Source organism: Coregonus lavaretus (genome assembly GCF_964263955.1).
Source record: "Coregonus lavaretus genome assembly, chromosome: 17".
NCBI lineage: Eukaryota > Metazoa > Chordata > Actinopteri > Salmoniformes > Salmonidae > Coregonus > Coregonus lavaretus.
In genome coordinates, this window is record NC_140004.1 from 33833159 (window position 1) to 33855127 (window position 21969).

The window sequence follows — 21969 nt, forward strand, 5'->3', positions numbered from 1 at the left end:
CTGCTGCTAAATTCGTATTGATTTGATGTATTACTACTATTGCGTTGCTGTTCACTGTATATTGATGCCATTACCATTAGTATCCATCTATTTATCTTGCTACTGGTCACTATTACTCCTATTTGCATGTTCATATTTCCATTAGTATATTACCATAGGATTTATATAGTCACTTTTCAGCACTGTTTACACTGCTATATTGTTTGCTATTATTATTTATATATATCCTACTACCAGTCACTTTCTCCTAATCCCTGCCTACATGTACATCACAGGAGTTTGGTGGCACCTTAGTTGGGGAGGACGGGCTCGTGGTAATGGCTGGAGAGTAAGTGGAATGGTATCAAATACATCAAACACATGGAAACCATTCCATTTGCTCCGTTCCAGACATTATTATGAGCCGTCCTCCCCTCAGCAGCCTCCACTGATGTACATATCTACCTCAACTACTCCAGTATACCTGCACACTGTACATTTGGTACTGCCACTGACCCTGTATATAGCTTATTCTCTCCTGTATTTTTTTCTTCCTTTCTGAATTCTCATGTTTTTTTATTACATTATTCTAGTTATAGTATTTTGATATTGAATACTGCATCGTTGCGAAGGGCTCACAAGTTAAACATTTCACTGTACTTGTGCATGTGACAAATAAAACTTGAAACTTGATCCGAGGAGTAAGTAAGGATTTAAACTTAATGGAAACAAGATGCCTTCTTTTTTTTGTGAAATGTGTGAAATTCTTCGGTTGTGCAAACCTACAGTTTCATCAGCTGTCCGGGTGGCTGGTCTCAGACGATCCCGCAGGTGAAGATGCCGGATATGGAGGTCCTGGGCTGGCGTGGTTACACGTGGTCTGCGGTTGTGAGGCCGTTTGGACGTACTGCCAAATTCTCTAAAACGACGTTGGAGGCGGCTTATTACATTTACATTTTAGTCATTTAGCAGATGCTCTTATCCAGAGCGACTTACAGTTAGTGAGTGCATAAATTTTTCATACTGGCCCCCCGTGGGAATCGAACCCACAATCCTGGCGTCGCAAACGCCATGCTCTACCAACTGAGCTACACGGGCTATGGTAGAGAAATGAACAGTACATCAGGGGCGGCAGGTAGCCTGGCGGGTAGGAGTGTTGGGCCAGTAACCGAAAGGTTGCTGGATCAAATCCCCCAGCTGACAAGGTAAAACTCTGTTGTTCTGCCCCTGAGCAAGGCTGTTAACCCACTGTTCCCCCAGCGCCGATGACGGGGATGTCGATTAAGGCACCTCTCTGATTCAGAGGGGTTGGATTAAATGTGGAAGACACATTTCAGTTGAATGCATTCTCTGGTGGACATTCCTGCAGTGTGACAAAACTGCAGATTTTAGAGTGGCCTTTTATTGTCCCCAGCACAAGGTGCACCTGTGTAATGTTCATGCTGTTTAATCAGCTTCCTGTCAAGTGGATGGATTATCTTGGCAAAGGAGACATTCTTACTAACAGGGATGTAAACAAATTTGTGCACCAAATTTGAGAGAAATAAGCTTACCATGCATATGAAACATTTCTGGGATCATTTATTTCAGCTCATGAAACATGGGACCAACACTTTATATTTTTGTTCAGTATAGATGGAAATCCCTGTAAATACAACATGAATACTGTCATAGGTTGAAGTTTAAGATTAGTTGCATTTTCTACCGCCCACTAGCTACATAGTAAAGTAAAATACACTCAAGCAAGCTAGTTGCTTGTTGCTCTATCTGCACATTGAGAGCCAGGGACATTTTTACAATTGCACAAGAAAGTGTTAATCCAGATAAGAAAGCTAGACAGTCTTCTCACTAACCCCTTTTCTGTTTACGGAGAACAGACTTTGAATGCCTCAGGACACAACAGCCAGGGAGAGTAGGTATGGTGCAGTATGGAGAGTCTTAACATATGCTATTTGATGTGTAGGATTGGGAGGTACAGAATAAACTTCATTCAGGGAATGCACCAACTGTATCTCTCATGTTCAGATGCTCTGTTTTAACTACCCAAATATGAAAAATACATGTGTATGCTTTGTGATCTACATTCTTCTAACTGAAATGTAACTAACATGATATAATTATCAAGTTCAGTTCAGTTCAGAGTTTTCCCCCCAAATTCTTCAAATGTACTGTAGGGGAGTCATCATTTGAAATAAAAGCATGAACAAATTAACTGAGCATTACTGTTTTTCCTGCGTTCAAAGAACATCTAAACTCAAGGCACTCTGAACACTTCCTCAAGATTAGCATATTACTTTTGGATAAAAAAATACACCATAACTACTGCTCATCAGCACTGTCATAATCTGTACGCCTTGAACACCAGCTCTACGACAGCAAACCACAACAACATATGTTCAATAGCACAGTAGCACTCCAACTAGAGGGAGTAGAACACTGACGGTGTTCAAAATAAAACATGAGGGTATGTGTGAGTGGTGAGATGGAGGGTCTACTGGTTCTCCACTCCTACCACTGCAGGGCCCTTTTGGGGCCTATCGATCAAGCTCAGTGGATGAAAACGTTCCTGAAAACCTGAAACTTTTATGGAAACAAACGACGCAGGTCCATTGCTAGTGCTACAGTATGGTGCAGAGCTGTGTGTCTCAACGATACAGAAAACCCATTGCCTGACGACTCATCCTGAATTTAATTCCGCTGCTCTATCGATCACTCCATACATCAGTCTGAACCTGCCAACCTAGAAGTCGTCTGTGCTGATGTCAAAATGACGTGATTCATGATTCATCTGGCCCAACCCATCAGTTTCTGGGAAAATCAGAATGGTCAAAATGTGTTTGCAATCTCAAAGGATCAGGGAAGAAAGCAAATCCAGACTCATGATGGATAAGAAACATTAGTGGGCGTGGCATTTGGCCAGAGCGATGTGGATGGGTAGTCAGGCTAGGAAACCCCACCCACTCATTGAAGATCTCTGAACTGATCCCTTTGGACTATTATATACAGTGACTTACTTCTTTCAGCTCCTAGTGCAGCATAGGGCCTCAAGTAAATCAATGTTATTGGTCGCATACACATATTTAGCAGATGCTATTGCGGTAATATCTAGTAAACAGTGCGGTAACAGTGCAGTAATATCTAAGAAAATACAACAATGCACACAAATATAAAAGTAAAAGAATGGAATAAAGAAATATATCAATATTAGGACGAGCAATGTCAGAGTCCGGAGTATTAAAAAATGAAAAATAATATATATATATATCTATATATATATATATATATACAGTGCATTCGGAAAGTATTCAGACCCCTTGACTTTTTCCCCATTTTCTTATGTTACAGCCTTATTCTAAAATGGATTAAATTGTTGCTGTTTTCATCAATCTACACACAATACCCCATAATGACAAAGCAAAAACAGGTGTTTAGAAATGTTAGCAAATGTATTACAAACAGAAAACTGAAATATTAAATCAAATGTTATTTGTCACATGCGCCGAATACAACAGGTGTAGACCTTACCGTGAAATGCTTACTTACAAGCCCTTAACCAACAATGCAGTTCAAGAAATAGACTTAAGAAAATATTTACTAGATAAACTAAAGTAAAAAACATAATTTAAAAAAAACACAATAAAATAACAATAAAGCGGCTATCTACAGGGGGTACCGGTACAGAGTCAATGTGCGGTGATACAGGTTAGGGTTCAGACCCTTTACTCAGTACTTTGTTGAAGCACCTTTGGCAGTGATTACAGCCTCGAGTCTTCTTGGGTATGACACTACAAGCTTGGCACACCTGTATTTGGGGAGTATCTCCCATTCTTCGCTGCAGATCTTCTCAAGCTCTGTCAGGTTGGATGGGGAGCATCGCTGCATAGCTATTTTCAGGTCTCTCCAGAGATGTTCAATTGGGTTCAAGTCCGGGCTCTGGTTGGGCCACTTAAGGACATTCAGAGACTTGTCCTGAAGCCAATCCTGCATTGTCTTGGCTGTGTGCTTAGGGTCATTATCCTATTGGAAGGTGAATTTCCGCCCCAGTCTGAGGTCGTGAGCGCTCTGGAGCAGGTTTTCATCAAGGATCTCTCTGTACTTTGCTCCGTTCACCTTTCCCTCGATCCTGACTAGTCTCCCAGTCCCTGCCTCTGAAAAACATCCCCACAGCATGATGCTGCCACCACCATGCTTCACCGCACGGATGGTGCCAGGTTTCCTCCAGATGTGACGCTTGGCATTCAGGCCAAAGAGTTCAATCTTGGTTTCATCAGACCAGAGAATCTTGTTTCTTTAGGTGCCTTTTGGCAAACTCCAAGTGGGCTGTCATGTGCCTTTTACTGAGGAGTGGCTTCTTCTGGCCACTACCATAAAGGCCTGATTGGTGGAGTGCTGCAGAGATGGTTGTCCTTTTGGAAGGTTCTACCATCTCCACAGAGGAACTCTAGAGCTCTGTCAGAGTGACCATCGTGTTCTTGGTCACCTCCCTGAGCAAGGCCCTTCTCTCCCTGTTGATCAGTTTGGCCGGGCGGCCAGCTCTAGGAAGAGTCTTGGTGGTTCCAAACGTATTCCATTTAAGAATGATGGAGACCACAGTGTTCTTGGGGACCTTCAATGCTGCAGAAATGTTTTGCTACCCTTCCCCAGATCTGTGCCTTGACAAAATCCTGTCTCGGAGCTCTACGGACAATTCATTCGACCACATGGCTTGGTTTGTGCTCTGACATGCACTGTCATCTGTGGGACCTTATATAGACAGGTGTGTGCCTTTCCAAATCATGTCCAATCAATTGACCTTACCACAGGTAGACTCTAATCAAGTTGTAGAAACATCTCAAGGATGATCAATGGAAATAAGATGCACCTGAGCTCAATTTTGAGTCTCATAGCAAAGGGTCTGAATACTTATGTAAATAAGATATTTCTTTTTTTTATATTTAATAAATGTGCAAACATTTATAAAAACCTGTTTTTGCTTTGTCATTATGGGTTATTGTGTGTAGATTGATGAGAAAAAAAATATTCATCCATTTTAGAATAAGGCTTTAACAGAACAAAATGCGGATATATATACAGTGCATTTGAAAAGTATTCAGACCCCTTGACTATATTTACAAAAGTATATGGATACCCCTTCAAATTAGTGGATTCGGCTATTTCAACCACACCCGTTGCTGACAGGTGTATAACATTGGGCACACAGCCATACAATCTCCATAGACAAACATTGGCAGTAGAATGGCCTTACTGAAGAGCTCAGTGACTTTCAACGTGGCACAGTCATAGGATGCCACCTTTCCAACAAGTCAGTTCGCCACATTACTGCCCTGCTAGAGCTGCCCCGGTCAACTGTAAGTGCTTTTATTGTGAAGTGGAAATGTCTAGGAGCAACAACGGCTCAGCCGCGAAGTGGTATGCCACACAAGCTCACAGAACGGGACTGCCGAGTGCTGAAGCGCGTAGCTCGTAAAAATCGTCTGTCCTCGGTTGCAACACTCACTATTGAGTTCCAAACTGCCTCTGGAAGCAACGTCAGCACAATAACTGTTTGTCGGAAGCTTCATGAAATGGCTTTCCATGACCGAGCAGCCACACACAAGCCTCAGATCACCATGTGCAATGTTTCGGCTGGAGTGGTGTAAAGCTCGCCGCCATTGGACTCTGGAGCAGTGGAAACGTGTTCTCTGGAGTGATGAATGATGCTTAACCATTTATTTTATTTGATGTATTTTTAATTAACCTTTATTTGACTAGGAAAGTCAGTTAAGAACAAATTCTTATTTACAATGACGGCCTACCAAAAGGCAAAAGGCCTCCTGCGGTGACGGGGGCTGGGATAAAAAAAAATAAAAAAAATGAAAAAAATAAAAAAATATAGGACAAAACACACATCACGATAAGAGAGACACCACAACACTACATAAAGAGAGACCTAAGACAACCACCTAGCATGGCAGCAACACATGACAACACAGCATGGTAGCAACACAACATGACAACAACATGGTAGCAACACAACATGGCAGCAGCACAACATAGTAGCAGCACAAAACATGGTACAAACATTATTGGGCACAGACAACAGCACAAAGGGCAAGAAGGTAGAGACAACAATACATCACGTGAAGCAGCCACAACTGTCGGTAAGAGTGTCCATGATTGTGTCTTTGAATGAAGAGATGGAGATAAAACTGTCCAGTTATGAGTGTTTTTTGCAGCTCGTTCTAGTCGCTAGCTGCCACTAACTGAAAAGAGGAGCGACCCATGGATGTTTGTGCTTTGGGGACCTTTAACAGAATGTGACTGGCAGAACAGGTGTTGTATGTGGAGGATGAGGTCTGCAGTAAATCAAATCAAGTAGGTATCTCAGATAGGGGGGAGTGAGGCCTAGGAGGGTTTTATAAATAAGCTTCAAACAGTGGGTCTTGTGACGGGTATACAGAGATGACCAGTTAACAGAGTAGTGTAGAGTGCAGTGATGTGTCCTATAAGGAGCATTGGTGGCACATCTGATGGCCAAATGGTAAAGAACATCTAGTCGCTCGAGAGCACCCTTACCTGCCGATCTATAAATTACGTCTCCGTAATCTAGCATGGGTAGGATGGTCATCTGAATCAGGGTTAGTTTTGCAGCTGGGGTGAAAGAGGAGCGATTACGATAGAGGAAACCAATTCTAAATTTAACCTTAGCCTGCAGCTTTGATATGTGCTGAGAGAAGGACAGTTTACCATCTAGCCATACTCCCAAGTACTTGTATGAGGTGACTACCTCAAAGCTCTAAACCCTCAGCGGTAGTAATCACACCGGTGGGGAGAGGGGCATTCTTCTTGCCAAACCACATTATCTTTGTTATGGAGGTGTTCAGAACAAGGTTAAGGGCAGAAGAAAGCTTGTTGGACACTAAGAAAGCTTTGTTGTAGAGTGTTTAACACAAAATCCGGGGAGAGGCCAACTGAGACTGTATCATCTGCATATAAATGGATGAGAGAGCTTCCTACTGCCTGAGCTATGTTGTTGATATAAATTGAGAAGAGCGTGGGGCCTAGGATCAAGCCTTGGGGTACTCCCTTGGTGACAGGCAGTGGCTGAGACAGCAGATGTTCTGACTTTATACAATGCACTCTTTGAGAGAGGTAGTTAGCAAACCAGGCCAAAGACCCCTCAGAGACACCAATACTCCTTAGCCGGCCCACAAGAATGGAATGGTCTACCGTATCAAAAGCTTTGGCCAAGTCAATAAAAATAATCAATTGCAATGGCGACATCATTTAGGACCTTTAAGGTTGCAGTGACACATCCATAACCTGAGCGGAAACCAGATTGCATACCAGAGAGAATACTATAGACATCAAGAAAGCCAGTCAGTTGATTACTGACAAGTTTTTCCAACACTTTTGATAAACAGGGCAAAATAGAAATTACGAAAGATTTAGGGAGTCCCATTGCTTTACGACTTGGTCAGGCGGTTTAAGCATGTCCCAGTTTAGGTCACCTAGCAGGACAAATTCAGACTTAGTGTAAGGGGCCAGGAGAGAGCTTAGGGTATTTAGGGTACAGGCCTTTGCTGATGGTGGACGATAACACCCAGCAACTGTCAACAAAGAGCTATTTGAAAGTTTAATGCTTAAAACCAGCAAATCAAATTGTTTGGGGACAGACTTGGTGGAGATAACCGAGCACTGAAGGTGTTACTTGGTAAAGATTGCCACTCCACTACCTTTGGAAGCTCTGTCTTGTAGAAAAAGGTTATAACCAGAAAGGTTAACATCAGTGTTCAAAACACTCCTTCTTAACCACGTCTCAATAACGACCAACACATCTGGATTAGAGCTGTGAACCCACACTTTCAATTGATACATTTTAGGTAATAATAGTGTTAACATGCAGAAAAGCCAGGCTTTTACAAGAGCAGGAATCAGTGAAGCAGATATCAGAGCACAAGTCAGAATTGGGGCTAGCAACAGTAGATGGGCCAGGGTGTACATGCACATTTCCAGATATCATCAGCAGTAATACAATCAGGGCACGGCAGAGGACAGGGAGAGCTCTGCAGTGTTGATTTTTGATTACATTTGAATATGCATCAAATGGCAACAAGATCATATTGTACAGCAATTTCGTCAGGTAATATGAATACATAGCCGGCAAAGGGTGGTTAGAATGGAATGGGAGGCAAAGAGTCCGTGTAACTAATAGAGAGTCAGAGTCCCGAGTGTGGGAACAAACATAGTCTGTCCCACGGTTGGGTAAACAAGCAAGTTCATAGTCAACAAAGTCATGAGGCAAATAGCATAAAGCACAAGAAAAAAATATAACGACTTGGGGCTAGCCATTGTAAGTTCAGACTCACTCGTCCAAACAGTGTGTGTGTGCTGGAGGCGAGCGAAAGTTCGGGAGAGAGGGGGGACTGTGGCGGGGGTACCTGTACCAGACAGGGGGAGACAGGCCAGGGCAGACGGTGAACAGATCGCCAGGTGGAATCCAAGCAGCAGTGCAGCAGGCAATGGGAGTAGGTGTCACACCCACTTGGGAGAAGCTTTATTCGGGAGGCAGATTCCTTGTAGAAAATCCCAGCTAGCTAGCTAACGTAGCTAGCAAGTATCTGTCCACCGTTTTATTCCACATGGAAAAGGAGGTAATTAGCTAGCCATATCTCTTCAGTTTCGGCGAATGGTCCTTTACAACGTCCAAACAAAGTTGTTCTGTGGCTGTTGTATTTTGGAGATTGTGAGGAGGATATCTTCTGATGTGATCAAAGCAACAATATTGTTTCTTATTGCACAGAGGGAGGGGGCTTCAAAGGCCTCTGCATTGTTGGGCTCAAGGGCTTTGACACATCTCACTTCACACCTCAGTGCTAATTGAAGTTGCAGCCGGTTCTGTGCTGTCCTAGCAAGCTTGGTAGCCTTCACTTAGCATTCAGTCCTTATAAAATAAAGTATATCATTGTAATGTTTTTTTCTTCTTGGCTTTAAAAGTAGCTTCAGATTAACATTACTCACTCAGTTCTAGGTTGGATAGTGTTTTCAGGTTTCTTGTGCTTCTTTTGCTGGTCATTGGTTTGCCAGAGCATTTGCTGTATAGACTTTGGAAATAAGAATCTTTGGTAGTAAGAATCCTTCCAGGTAATTTTGTCCAAAATCAGGTTGTAGGTTTGGAGTTTGGATTTGGAGTGAAGGTTATGGTGTGGAGGGTAGTATCCTGTATATGTCCTTGCTGAATAATCCAAGTTTATCTAACTCTAAATCTATATTTTTGTAAAAACATGCTGAAAAATGCGGGAGCCCATCTGCTCATGATCTCTCTCTCTCTCTCTCTCTCTCTCTCTCTCTCTCTCTCTCTCTCTCTCCCAGTTTTTCTACCATCTGGCAGTCGAGACAGACAAATCTGGGTTTGGCGGAAGCCAGGAGACCGCTACCTACCCGAATGCATAGTGCCAACTGTAAAGTTTGGTGAAGGAGGAATAATTGTATGGGGCTGTTTTTCAAGGTTTGGGCTAGACTCCTTAGTTCCATTGAAGGGAAATCTTAACACTACAGCATACAATGACATTATAGACGATTCTGTGCTTCCAACTTTGTGGCAACAGTTTGGGGGAAGGCCCTTTCCTGTTTCAGCATGACAATGCCCCCGTGCACAAAGCGAGGTCCATACAGAAATGGTTTGTCGAGATCTGTGTGGAACAACTTGACAGGCCTGCACAGACCCCTGACCTCAACTCCATCGAACACCTTTGGGATGAATTGGAATGCCGGCTGCAGGCCAGGCATAATCGCCCAACATCCGTGCCCGAACTCAATAATGCTCTTGTGGCTGAATGGAAGCAAGTCCCCACAGCAATGTTCCAACATCTAGTGGAAAGCCTTCCCAGAAGAGTGGAGGCTGTTATAACAGCAAAGGGGGGACCAGCTCCATATTAATGCCCATGACTTTGGAATGAGACGTTCAACAAGCAGGTGTCCATATACTTTTGGTCATGTAGTATATATATATATATATATATATATATATATATATATATATATATATATATATATATATATATATATATATATATACTGCTCAAAAAAATAAAGGGAACACTTAAACAACACAATGTAACTCCAAGTCAATCACACTTCTGTGAAATCAAACTGGCCACTTAGGAAGCCACACTGATTGACAATAAATTGTTGTGCAAATGGAATAGACAACAGGTGGAAATTATAGGCAATTAGCAAGACACCCCCAATAAAGGACTGGTTTTGCAGGTGGTGACCACAGACCACTTCTCAGTTCCTATGCTTCCTGGCTGATGTTTTGGTCACTTTTGAATGCTGGCGGTGCTTTCACTCTAATGGTAGCATGAGACGGAGTCTACAACCCACAAAAGTGGCTCAGGTAGTGCAGCTCATCCAGGATGGCACATCAATGCGAGCTGTGGCAAGAAGTTTTGCTGTGTCTGTCAGCGTAGTGTCCAGAGCATGGAGGCGCTACCAGGAGACAGGCCAGTACATCAGGAGACGTGGAGGAGGCCGTAGGAGGGCAACAACCCAGCAGCAGGACTGCTACCTCCGCCTTTGTGCAAGGAGGAGCAGGAGGAGCACTGCCAGAGCCCTGCAAAATGACCTCCAGCAGGCCACAAATGTGCATGTGTCTGCTCAAACGGTCAGAAACAGACTCCATGAGGGTGGTATGAGGGCCCGACATCCACAGGTGGGGGTTGTGCTTACAGCCCAACACTGTGCAGGACGTTTGGCATTTGCCAGAGAACACCAAGATTGGCAAATTCGCCACTGTGCCCTGTGCTCTTCACAGATAAAAGCAGGTTCACACTGAGCACGTGACAGACGTGACAGAGTCTGGAGACGCCGTAGAGAACGTTCTGCTGCCTGCAACATCCTCCAGCATGACCGGTTTGGCGGTGGGTCAGTCATGGTGTGGGGTGGCATTTCTTTGGGGGGCCGCAAAGCCCTCCATGTGCTCGCCAGAGGTAGCCTGACTGCCATTAGGTACCGAGATGAGATCCTCAGACCCCTTGTGAGACCATATGCTGGTGCGGTTGGCCCTGGGTTCCTCCTGATGCAAGACAATGCTAGACCTCATGTGGCTGGAGTGTGTCAGCAGTTCCTGCAAGAGGAAGGCATTGATGCTATGGACTGGCCCGCCTGTTCCCCAGACCTGAATCCAATTGAGCACATCTGGGACATCATGTCTCGCTCCATCCACCAACGCCACGTTGCACCACAGACTGTCCAGGAGTTGGCGGAAGCTTTAGTCCAGGTCTGGGAGGAGATCCCTCAGGAGACCATCCGCCACCTCATCAGGAGCATGCCCAGGCGTTGTAGGGAGGTCATACAGGCACGTGGAGGCCACACACACTACTGAGCCTCATTTTGACTTGTTTTAAGGACATTACATCAAAGTTGGATCAGCCTGTAGTGTGGTTTTCCACTTTAATTTTGAGGGTGACTCCAAATCCAGACCTCCATGGGTTGATAAATTTGATTTCCATTGATTATTTGTGTGTGATTTTGTTGTCAGCACATTCAACTATGTAAAGAAAAAACTATTTAATAAGATTATTTCATTCACTCAGATCTAGGATGTGTTATTTTAGTGTTCCCTTTATTATTTTGAGCAGTGTATATATATATATATATATATATAATCCATAGATTAGGGCCTAATGAATTTATTTCAATTGACTGATTTCCTTAAATGAACCGTAACTCAGTAAAAACGTTGAAATTGATGCATGTTGCGTTTATATTTTTGTTCAGTATATTATTTTATAAACATATTCTTCAGATATACTACATATTCTATCCACATACTGGCCATAATGTCTATACATCCCATATATATATATAAATATAAACGCAACATGCAGCAATTTCAACGATTTTACTGAGTTACAGTTCATATAAGGAAATCATTAAATTGAAATAAATAAATTAAGCCCTAATCTATGGATTTCACATGACTGGGCAGGGACCGAATGGGGATCCAGGCCCAGCCAATCAGAATGAGTGTTTCCCCACAAAAGGGCTTTATTACAGACAGAAATACTCCTTCGTTTCATCAGCTGTCCGGGTGGCTGGTCTCAGAGGATCCCGCAGGTGAAGAAGCCGGATGTGGAGGTCCTGGACCATCGTGGTTACATGTGGTCTGTGGTTGTAAGGCCGGATGGACGTACTGCAAAATTCTCTAAAACGACGTTGGAGGCAGCTTATGGTGGAGAAATTAACATTACATTCTCTGGCAACAGCTCTGGTGGACATTCCTGCGGTCAGCATACCAATTGCACAATCCCTCAAAACATGAGTCATCTGTGGTATTGTATTGTGTGACAAAACTTCACATTTTAGAGTGGCCTTTTATTGTCCCCAGCACAAGGTGCACCTGTGTAATGATAATGCTGTTTAATCAGCTTCTTGATATGCCACACCTGTCAGGTGGATGGATTATCTTTGCAAAAGAGAAATGCTCACTAACAGGGATGTAAACAAATTTGTGCACAACATTTGTTCATAATGAACATTTCTGGGATCTTTTATTTCACCTCATGAAACATGGGACCAACACTGTACATGTTGACTTTGTATTTTTGTTCAGTATATACAGTGAGGGAAAAAAGTATTTGATCCCCTGCTGATTTTGTACATTTGCCCACTCACAAAAAAATGATCAGTCTATAATTTTAATGGTAGGTTTATTTGAACAGTGAGAGACAGAATAACAACAACAAAATCCAGAAAAATGCATGTCAAAAATGTTATAAATTGATTTGCATTTTAATGAGGGAAATAAGTATTTGACCCCTCTGCAAAACATGACTTAGTACTTGGTGGCAAAACCCTTGTTGGCAATCACAGAGGTCAGACGTTTCTTGTAGTTGGCCACCAGGTTTGCACACATCTCAGGAGGGATTTTGTCCCACTCCTCTTTGCAGATCTTCTCCAAGTCATTAAGGTTTCGAGGCTGACGTTTGGCAACTCGAACCTTCAGCTCCCTCCAAAGATTTTCTATGGGATTAAGGTCTGGAGACTGGCTAGGCCCCTCCAGGACCTTAATGTGCCTCTTCTTGAGCCACTCCATTGTTGCCTTGGCCGTGTGTTTTGGGTCATTGTCATGCTGGAATACATTTACATTTTAGTCATTTAGCAGACGCTCTTATCCAGAGCGACTTACAGTTAGTGAATACATATTATTATTATTATTATCTTTTTTTATTATACTGGCCCCCCGTGGGAATCGAACCCACAACCCTGGCGTTGCAAACGCCATGCTCTATCAACTGAGCTACATCCCTGCCGGCCATTCCCTCCCCTACCCTGGACGACGCTGGGCCAATTGTGCGCCGCCCATGAGTCTCCCGGTCGCGGCCGGCTGCAACAGAGCCTGGATTCGAACCAGGATCTCTAGTGGCACAGTTAGCACTGCGATGCAGTGCCTTAGACCACTGCGCCACTCAGGAATATCCATCCACGACTCATTTTCAATGCCCTGGCTGAGGGAAGGAGGTTCTCACCCAAGATTTGACGGTACATGGCCCTGTCCATCGTCCCTTTGATGCAGTGAAGTTGTCCTGTCCCCTTAGCAGAAAAACACCCCCAAAGCATAATGTTTCCACCTCCATGTTTGACGGTGGGGATGGTGTTCTTGGGGTCATAGGCAGCATTCCTCCTCCTCCAAACACGGCGAGTTGAGTTGATGCCAAAGAGCTCGATTTTGGTCTCATCTGACCACAACACTTTCACCCAGTTCTCCTCTGAATCATTCAGATGTTCATTGGCAAACTTCAGACGGCCCTGTATATGTGCTTTCTTGAGCAGGGGGACCTTGCGGGCGCTGCCGGATTTCAGTCCTTCACGGCGTAGTGTGTTACCAATTGTTTTCTTGGTGACTATGGTCCCAGCTGCCTTGAGATCATTGACAAGATCCTCCCGTGTAGTTCTGGGCTGATTCCTCACCGTTCTCATGTTCATTGCAACTCCACGAGGTGAGATCTTGCATGGAGCCCCAGGCCGAGGGAGATTGACAGTTATTTTGTGTTTCTTCCATTTGCAAATAATCGCAACAAGCTGCTTGGCGATGGTCTTGTAGCCCATTCCAGACTTGTGTAGGTCTACAATCTTGTCCCTGACATCCATGGAGAGCTCTTTGGTCTTGGCCATGGTGGAGAGTTTGGAATCTGATTGTTTGATTGCTTCTGTGGACAGGTGTCTTTTATACAGGTAACAAGCTGAGATTAGGAGCACTCCCTTTAAGAGTGTGCTCCTAATCTCAGCTCGTTACCTGTATAAAAGACACCTGGGAGCCAGAAATCTTTCTAATTGAGAGGGGGTCAAATACTTATTTCCCTCATTAAAATGCAAATCAATTTATAACATTTCTGACATGCGTTTTTCTGGATTTTTTTGTTGTTATTCTGTCTCTCACTGTTCAAATAAACCTACCATTAAAATTATAGACTGATAATTTCTTTGTCAGTGGGCAAACGTACAAAATCAGCAGGGGATCAAATACTTTTTTCCCTCACTGTATCTAATCTCTTCTCCCATTCTAGTTCTACGGTAACTGGCAGTTGAGGTCTTAATAATAACATGGAAAGATATCTCTGATGAGACCGAATGGTGTATAATGGAGTCAGGGTGTGTTTAGGTGTAACACGCAGAACTGTTGGGAATAATCCCCCCAACACAAAACAACTATGAAATGGAATACATTTAAATGCAAATAGGCAACCCAGAAAAGCTACATTTCCAGCAGGTAATAACAGCATCTTAAACACAAAACACCTCGGTTAGCTCGCTGCCTTTATCGTCAAACACAGGTCTGTGTCCCAAAAGGCACCCTATTCCCTTTATAGTGCACTACTTGTTGACCAGGGCCCATAGGGAATAGGGTGCCATTTGGGAAGCATTCAGTAGCAGTAGTTCCTCTCTCAAGGGTAATATGTACAAAAGTAAAAATAATGATCATACTCTGTTTTAATGTGATGTCATTAGAGTATTCACATAAATAACCTTTCAAAATTATAAAATTGAGTTTTTCCAGGAGATGTTTTACATACAGATCCTATGATTAATATATAATTCAATAATGTTCTATTATGTGTTCCCTGTAAGGACTATGGGATATGAACAGTATGATTCAAAATTATTCAACACGGATTACAATTTATTCAACGCAAACAACAATGGAAGAATCTTCTCCCTCACTTCTCTTTATTTATTTTCCTTGGCAAAAAAGAAAACACGTAACAGACCAAACTCTTTGGTCCTTTATAAACGTACTCTATGTAAAATAGTGGGGGCTATAGCTTGGAAAATAAACTAATGTGACTTTGGGTGACAACATGAAGATGTTTCTTTCCAACATGTTTCCTAAAGAAAATTATATTGACTTCATGTTTTGTTTCCTTGCCACAATACTTCTGAGAATCGCGATACTGGTATCATCTCAACGCTAAACCTGTCAACAAGTCTCTGTGTCAATATCCGCAGAGAGAGAGAGAGAGAGTGGTTGCATCCCAAATGGTACCCATAGGCCGATAGAACTCTGGTCAAAGGTACAGCAGTGTACTATATAGGGAATACGGGTGACATTTGGGACACACCCAGAGTTGGCATCTTTTCACTCATGCTGTTGCTGCAACGGCACTCTGGGGATATGAATTGAAACCTAATTTACAGGTTATTCAAGGTTGAGGAGGAAGATGTGTGGTTGGTTGGTGTGGTGGTGACCATATGAAGGATCTGATATTCAACGATCAGAGACAAAGTGCCAAATCCAACACATTTTTGTGTATCAGTCTAATTAACCTATCTTAAGCGAGGCTGCATCTCTAAATCACCACCCATCTGTTCGAGCTGTGTCGCTGCCATAACTGGCTCTCCTCTCCACCCCCGTCTCAGCAGACATGCCAGCCATCAATCAGAATGTGCTGCTCATGCACACATACAGTCACACACAGCCACTCTCTCAATTAGACTACGCACCATACATCCACACACACACACACACTACACTAAATCACCAGCAGAACACAGCTCCACAAAGTATCACAGTCCACACATCCTAACTAGAGTACAAAGGACTAGAGTGTTCTGAGAAATATACTGTAAGTTAAAAGAAGATGTAGTGTATGTAACGTCCCAACCTTTGTACTGGTCAATGTCACAGCTAAAGGAACAACAGAGCTATTTTAATGACCAGAGCTGGAGCTAGATGCACACAAACACACACAAGAGCATCTGTGTCTAATGAGAGAAGGTCGGTGACATCTCTGCCACAGCCAAAAGGTGTTTGTCACAGTTGATAAATATACTTGTTTTCTTTTAAGAGACACACACAAACACACACAACAGCATCTGTGTCTAATGAGAGGTCAGTGACATCTCTTTCCCTGCCAAAGCCAAAAGGTTTGTCACAGTTGTTAAATATACTTGTTTATTTTAAAAATGTCCCACTCTGACTATCAATGGTGTGGTGATTCAGTCTGAGTTCATAACATCCACAGGTAGGAGACGGCTAAACTCACTGGAGCACAACACCTTTGAGATAATGGATCTGAAGGTTTTGCAATAGTTAACAGTTCCCTCACACTCTGCAACACGTGTTAAACTCATTCCACGGAGGGCCGAGTGTCTGCGGGTTTTCGCTCCTCCCTTGTACTTGATTAATGAATTAAGGTCACTGATTAGTGAGGAACTCCCCTCACCTGGTTGTCTAGGTCTTAATTGAAAGGAAAAAACAAACCAGCAGACACTAGGCCCTCCATGGAATAAGATTAGCACCCCTGCTCTACAAGTTGGACTGTGTTTTGGAGTGATGCAAATACCTGTGAGAAATGCCTTGGTAAAGGCTTCCCTTGACATTTTGTGAAGTTTTTATTCGTTTTGGACTTCGGTAAGGTTTTTTTCGGCTGTTCGGGCGCACAACATTTTATTCTCGAGGCAAGCCGAAAAGCCGAAGTCAGTAGCCGAAGTCTAGACCCCTTCGTCAGTGATTGGTCAACAGTCGGGATTCTTCAATAAAGTCTCTGTTGTCATTAAATGAGAGACGACTCGTTTTCATGCACAGTTTTTCATTGAGTAATACTGCACCCAACATCTTAGATGTAAAATTGCAGGACAAAACGTCAAAATGAATGACAGATGAATGACAGACTGGCTACGGCGTCACAAAATGTACTATTGCTGCTTTTTTTTGTTTTTCAAGAGAAGGTCTTTAAGGGAGTATGCGAGCACACTCATCCAGCCGAACTGAAGCATGCTGACGCCTTAACACAACCCGTACCCCACAGTGCACAGCATGTGGGTTCTATCTCCTCTCCTCTGCTCTCACCTCCTCCAGCCCATGCTGTGAAGCCTGGGGGCGGACACACAGTAATGCACAGGCTTGTCACTTCTTAAAGGACAAAACACATGACGGTCTGCCCTTCGTTTCGGCACGCATACACGTGGGAAGTAGTTTTGGGGTGCTGTAAATGGCTGGGGGGGGGGGGGGGGGGGGTGCTGGCACTGCAGACTGATATATCGGTCTGCTAATAAAGGAGTATTAAAGGCCCAGTGTACTACTTTTGTGAAGAAATATAAAACATATTATTTGTTGTATTTTTTGTAAGGATTTTTCAGGGGGTGCTGCAGCAACCTCAGCATCCCTACTTCTCACTGCTATGTCGGCACGGTGTGTTTTAGGGACAACCCCGCTGGTAGTCTTCTGACTGCCGACATTTTCAATCGGTTTGAAAATTACATCCGGCACTCTCTGCGCCTCTCTCTCTCACATGAGAAGCTCTCTATATTATTTACAACACACTCTGAGTCTGGACAAATTTTCAGTACACTTATTACACAAATAAAATCTCAAGCACCTCTCTCTACATTAGATCTGCTCTCTGCATGTGGAGACAGCCCGAAAGGTACGCAGCAGGTTCTGTCAGCAGAGACCAGTAAAATAAAGTCTGCATCCCAAATAGTGCACTACTTTTGACCAGGGCCCTGGTCAAAAGTAGTGCACTACATAGAGAATAGGATTCCATTTGGGACGCAACCCCAGAATCCTGAAATATTGATGAGGCAGCATCCAGAGCTGTGCCTCAGTGGAGACTCTTGAAGCCTGTTGTACTCAGGTTCAGAGGTCTCAGTCAGGGAATCTCTACCCTGTCAGACACCGGAAGATCACCTTCTGTACTGGACCTTCACCTGTAAACCTGCTTGTTCCTCAAGTTTTAAATTGCTGTTTTGTACCACTGCACAATATGCTGTCTTGCTGCAGAATGTAGACACGCTGTGACGGGTGGATAGATGTGTCAGGGGTATATGGAGTCAATGTAAATGCATGCTTGGTTCCTCCTGCCACAACTTCCACAGACGTGAGGAGTGAATTAAGGCCCTTAGGTAGTCTTCATGGCAGCATGGCAGACGCTAGTCAGCAGATACTGTAGATTGTGGTGCGAGTGTAGCTCGATCAAGGTCAGAGTGAAATAACAGAAATACTGATCCAGCTCCCACATATGCACCCCAAAACATGTGGCTCCAGCAGATCTCAGTGCAGAATCTGTCTCTTGCAGATGTTGCCCATACGGCTGTAACGGCTCTATTTAGCAAAACGTCCTGTTTACAACCTCATCTATATTTATGAAGTGTCTGATGAAATCTGCTGCCATTAGAAGGAGAAAAAGACAGTGACTGGAATGTAGGAGCAAAAGTTTTAATTGCCTTCTGAGGTTGCATGCCAAATACCAGTCTATTCACAATATAGTGCACTACTTTTGACCAGGGCCCATAGGGCTGCATCCAGCATTGTCACTTGTGCATCTAGTTCACAATCACGCTAATTCTCCTCCATTAGTTCCCCATTCATGGACTAAATTGTTGGTAAATGAGACGTTTTTGTCTAGAGCAGTCTCTCCCTTTCCCTCAGTTACATCCTAGCAATAGAATCAATCAGTCAAATTGACGTGGTCTGAGGGGATTTTTCCGTTCTAGTGATTCTAATTCTATGGTCCTGCCCCTTTACAAGTGATGTCCTGCCCTCCTTACAGAAATCTGCTGCCACCACCGCCACAATGTCTTGGCATTGCAGCAACATGAATGGGGGGACTGCTCTTGTCCTTTTACAACTGTCAGGGTTGCCAAGTCTCAAAGAGTAATTGCAGCTCAAAATCATTATCGCTACTCCTTATCAAACAGCCACCAAAGTCTAGCAGCCAACAGTTCAGAACCCTTTCACATAAAATGAAGTGAAATCCAATAAGCCACAGAACAACAAAGATGAATCTTCAGTCAGCTGCTTGTCAGATAAAAATGATTTCAGACATAATAAATTCTGCCAGTTGGACCTCAAGGTTTTCCCTGTAAATTTACCAAAAGAAACCTACAATTTGCTTGGCGGCCAGTATTTCACACTGCAAGTCCATGTCTTAGCCTAGTGAGAAAGTAAAACTGACCTTATACTCATATACAAAATATGTAATAAACAAAGATCAGTTAAGAAAAGGAAGAGTCAGGAAGGACAAAAGGACAGTCATCAGAACTATGACCGCCATAAATCAACCTTGTGATCAGGTTGACTGTGGGTGAGTCCCAAATGGCACCCTATTCTCTAAATAGTGCAATACTTTTTACATAGGGCTCTGGTCAAAAGTAGTACACTAAATAGGGGATATGGTTTGGGATGCAGACTGTGGAAGAGTATACAGCACCAGCCACTGTAAAGCTCTTTACTGTGTGTATACTCAGTGAAGTCAGAGAGAATCCCAGGCAATGTTTTCCATAATCATTCCTTCAGTTGTCTTTCCCTCTTGTTTTTGGAGCTATAACGTGCTTCCCAGACACCAAGGAAAGATCATTGGCAGCAGGTAGCCTAGCGGTTAAGAGTGTTGGGCCAGTAACCGAAAGATAGCTGGTTTGAATACCCGATCCGACTAAGGTGAAAAATATGTTGATGTGCCCTTGAGCAAGGCACTTAACCCTAATTGCTCCTGTAAGTCGTTCTGGATAAGAGCGTCTGCTAAATGACTAAAATGTTAAATATAATTCCTGTGTCTTCCTAAATAGATAAGCTTTAATATTGCAGATAGATTGTAACTTCCATCAATGTAATTTATCACTTCCAATCCCCCATATGTTTTTTTTCTCTCGCACACATATTTATATACATATACATACACATACATATTGTCACGGTTTCGGCCGAGGCTGCTCCTCCTCCTTGCTCGGGCAGGCTTCGGCGGTCGTCGTCCCCGGAGTACTAGCTGCCACCGTTGTATGTTATCGTTTTGTTGTTTTGTTCTCTAATAAATAAGTATGTTCACTCATCACGCTGCGCCTTGGTCCACTGTGTTTGACGATCGTGACAGAAGATCCCACCATAACTGGACCAAGCAGCGTGTCCAGGAGCCAACGCCAGAGAGGACTCTAATGAATATCAACCTCGACTGGGTCAAGCAGCGTGTCCAGGAGCCAACGCCAGAGAGGGCTCTAAAGGATATCAACCTCGACTGGGTCAAGCCGCGGGAGGAGGAGAGAGGTTGGACTTGGGAGCAGAAGAGGGAGAGTCTGGTGAGAGCCATGGAGGCCATAGCCACTGGGGAGAGACAAACCCAATACATTTTTAGGGGGGGGCTCACACCGTGGACGACGGGACTGCTGGAGGCAGATAAGGGGCGAGTTAGTGGACGAGGAGAGAAGGCCACCGGGTTACGGGAGCCATTGGCGAGTAGAGGGAAGGAATATGTAGAGGCACGGCGAGAGGTACTGAGGTGTGTAGCCAGTCCGGTCCGGCCCGTTCCTGATCCACATGTAAGGCCAGTGGTGTGTGTGCCCAGTGCGGTCCGGCCTGTTCCTGTCCCTCGCACCAAGCCTGTGGTGCGCGTCGCCAGCCCGGCCCGGCCTGTTCCTGCTCCCCGCACCAAGCCAAGGGTGCGCGTCGCTAGCTCGGCCCGGCCTGTTCCTGCCACTCGCACCAAGCCTACGGTGCGCGTCGCTAGCCCGGCTCGGCCTGTTCCTGCTCCCCGCACCAAGCCTGTGGTGCGCATCGTCAGCCCAGTCCGGCCCGTCCCTGCTCCCCGCACCAAGCCTGTGGTGCGCGTCGTCAGGCCGGTCCGGCCCGTTCCTGCTCCCCGCACCAAGCCTTTGGTGCGCTTCGTCAGCCCGGTTCGGCCCGTCCCTGCTCCCCGCACCAAGCCTGTGGTGCGCGTCGTCAGCCCGGTCCGGCCCGTTCCTGCTCCCCGCACCAAGCCTGTGGTGCGCGTCGTCAGTCCGGCACAGCCCGTGCCTGGGTCACCGGTGCCTGGTCCACATCGGAGCCTGAGCGATCCGCTCCACCGATGTCCAGTCCAGATCCAGCCAGCAGGGCCAGACCGGACCAGGGGCGCTATGGGGGGTTTGTTGGAGGGTGGGGGTCAAGCCCGGAGCCGGAACCGCCTCCGAGAAGGAATGTCCACCCGGCCCTTCCCTGTTCGGTTTATGTTTGGCGCGGTCGCAGTCCGCGCCTTTGGGGGGGGGGGGGGGGGGGGGGGGGGTACTGTCACGCCCTGGCTCTGGGACTCTATGTTGAGCCAGGGTGTGTTGTTTCTATGTGTTTTGTGTTCTAGGTTTTTAATCTAGTTCATTTGTTTCTAAGTTGGCCGGTGTGGTTCTCAATCAGAGGCAACGTGTATCAGCTGTTGCTTGTTGTCTCTGATTGGGAACCATACTTAGGCAGCCTGTTTTCCACAGTGTGTTGTGGGATCTTGTTCCGTGTATGGTTAGTGTTTGTAACCAAGGACGTCACGTTATCGTTTTGTTGTTTTGTTCTCTAATAAATAAGTATGTTCACTCATCACGCTGCGCCTTGGTCCACTGTGTTTGACGATCGTGACACATATACACATACAGTGGCTTGCAAAGTATTCACCCCCCTTGCATTTTTCCTATTTTGTTGCCTTACAACCTGAAATTAAAATGTTTTTTGGGGGGGGTTTGTATAATTTGATTTACATAACATGCCTACCACTT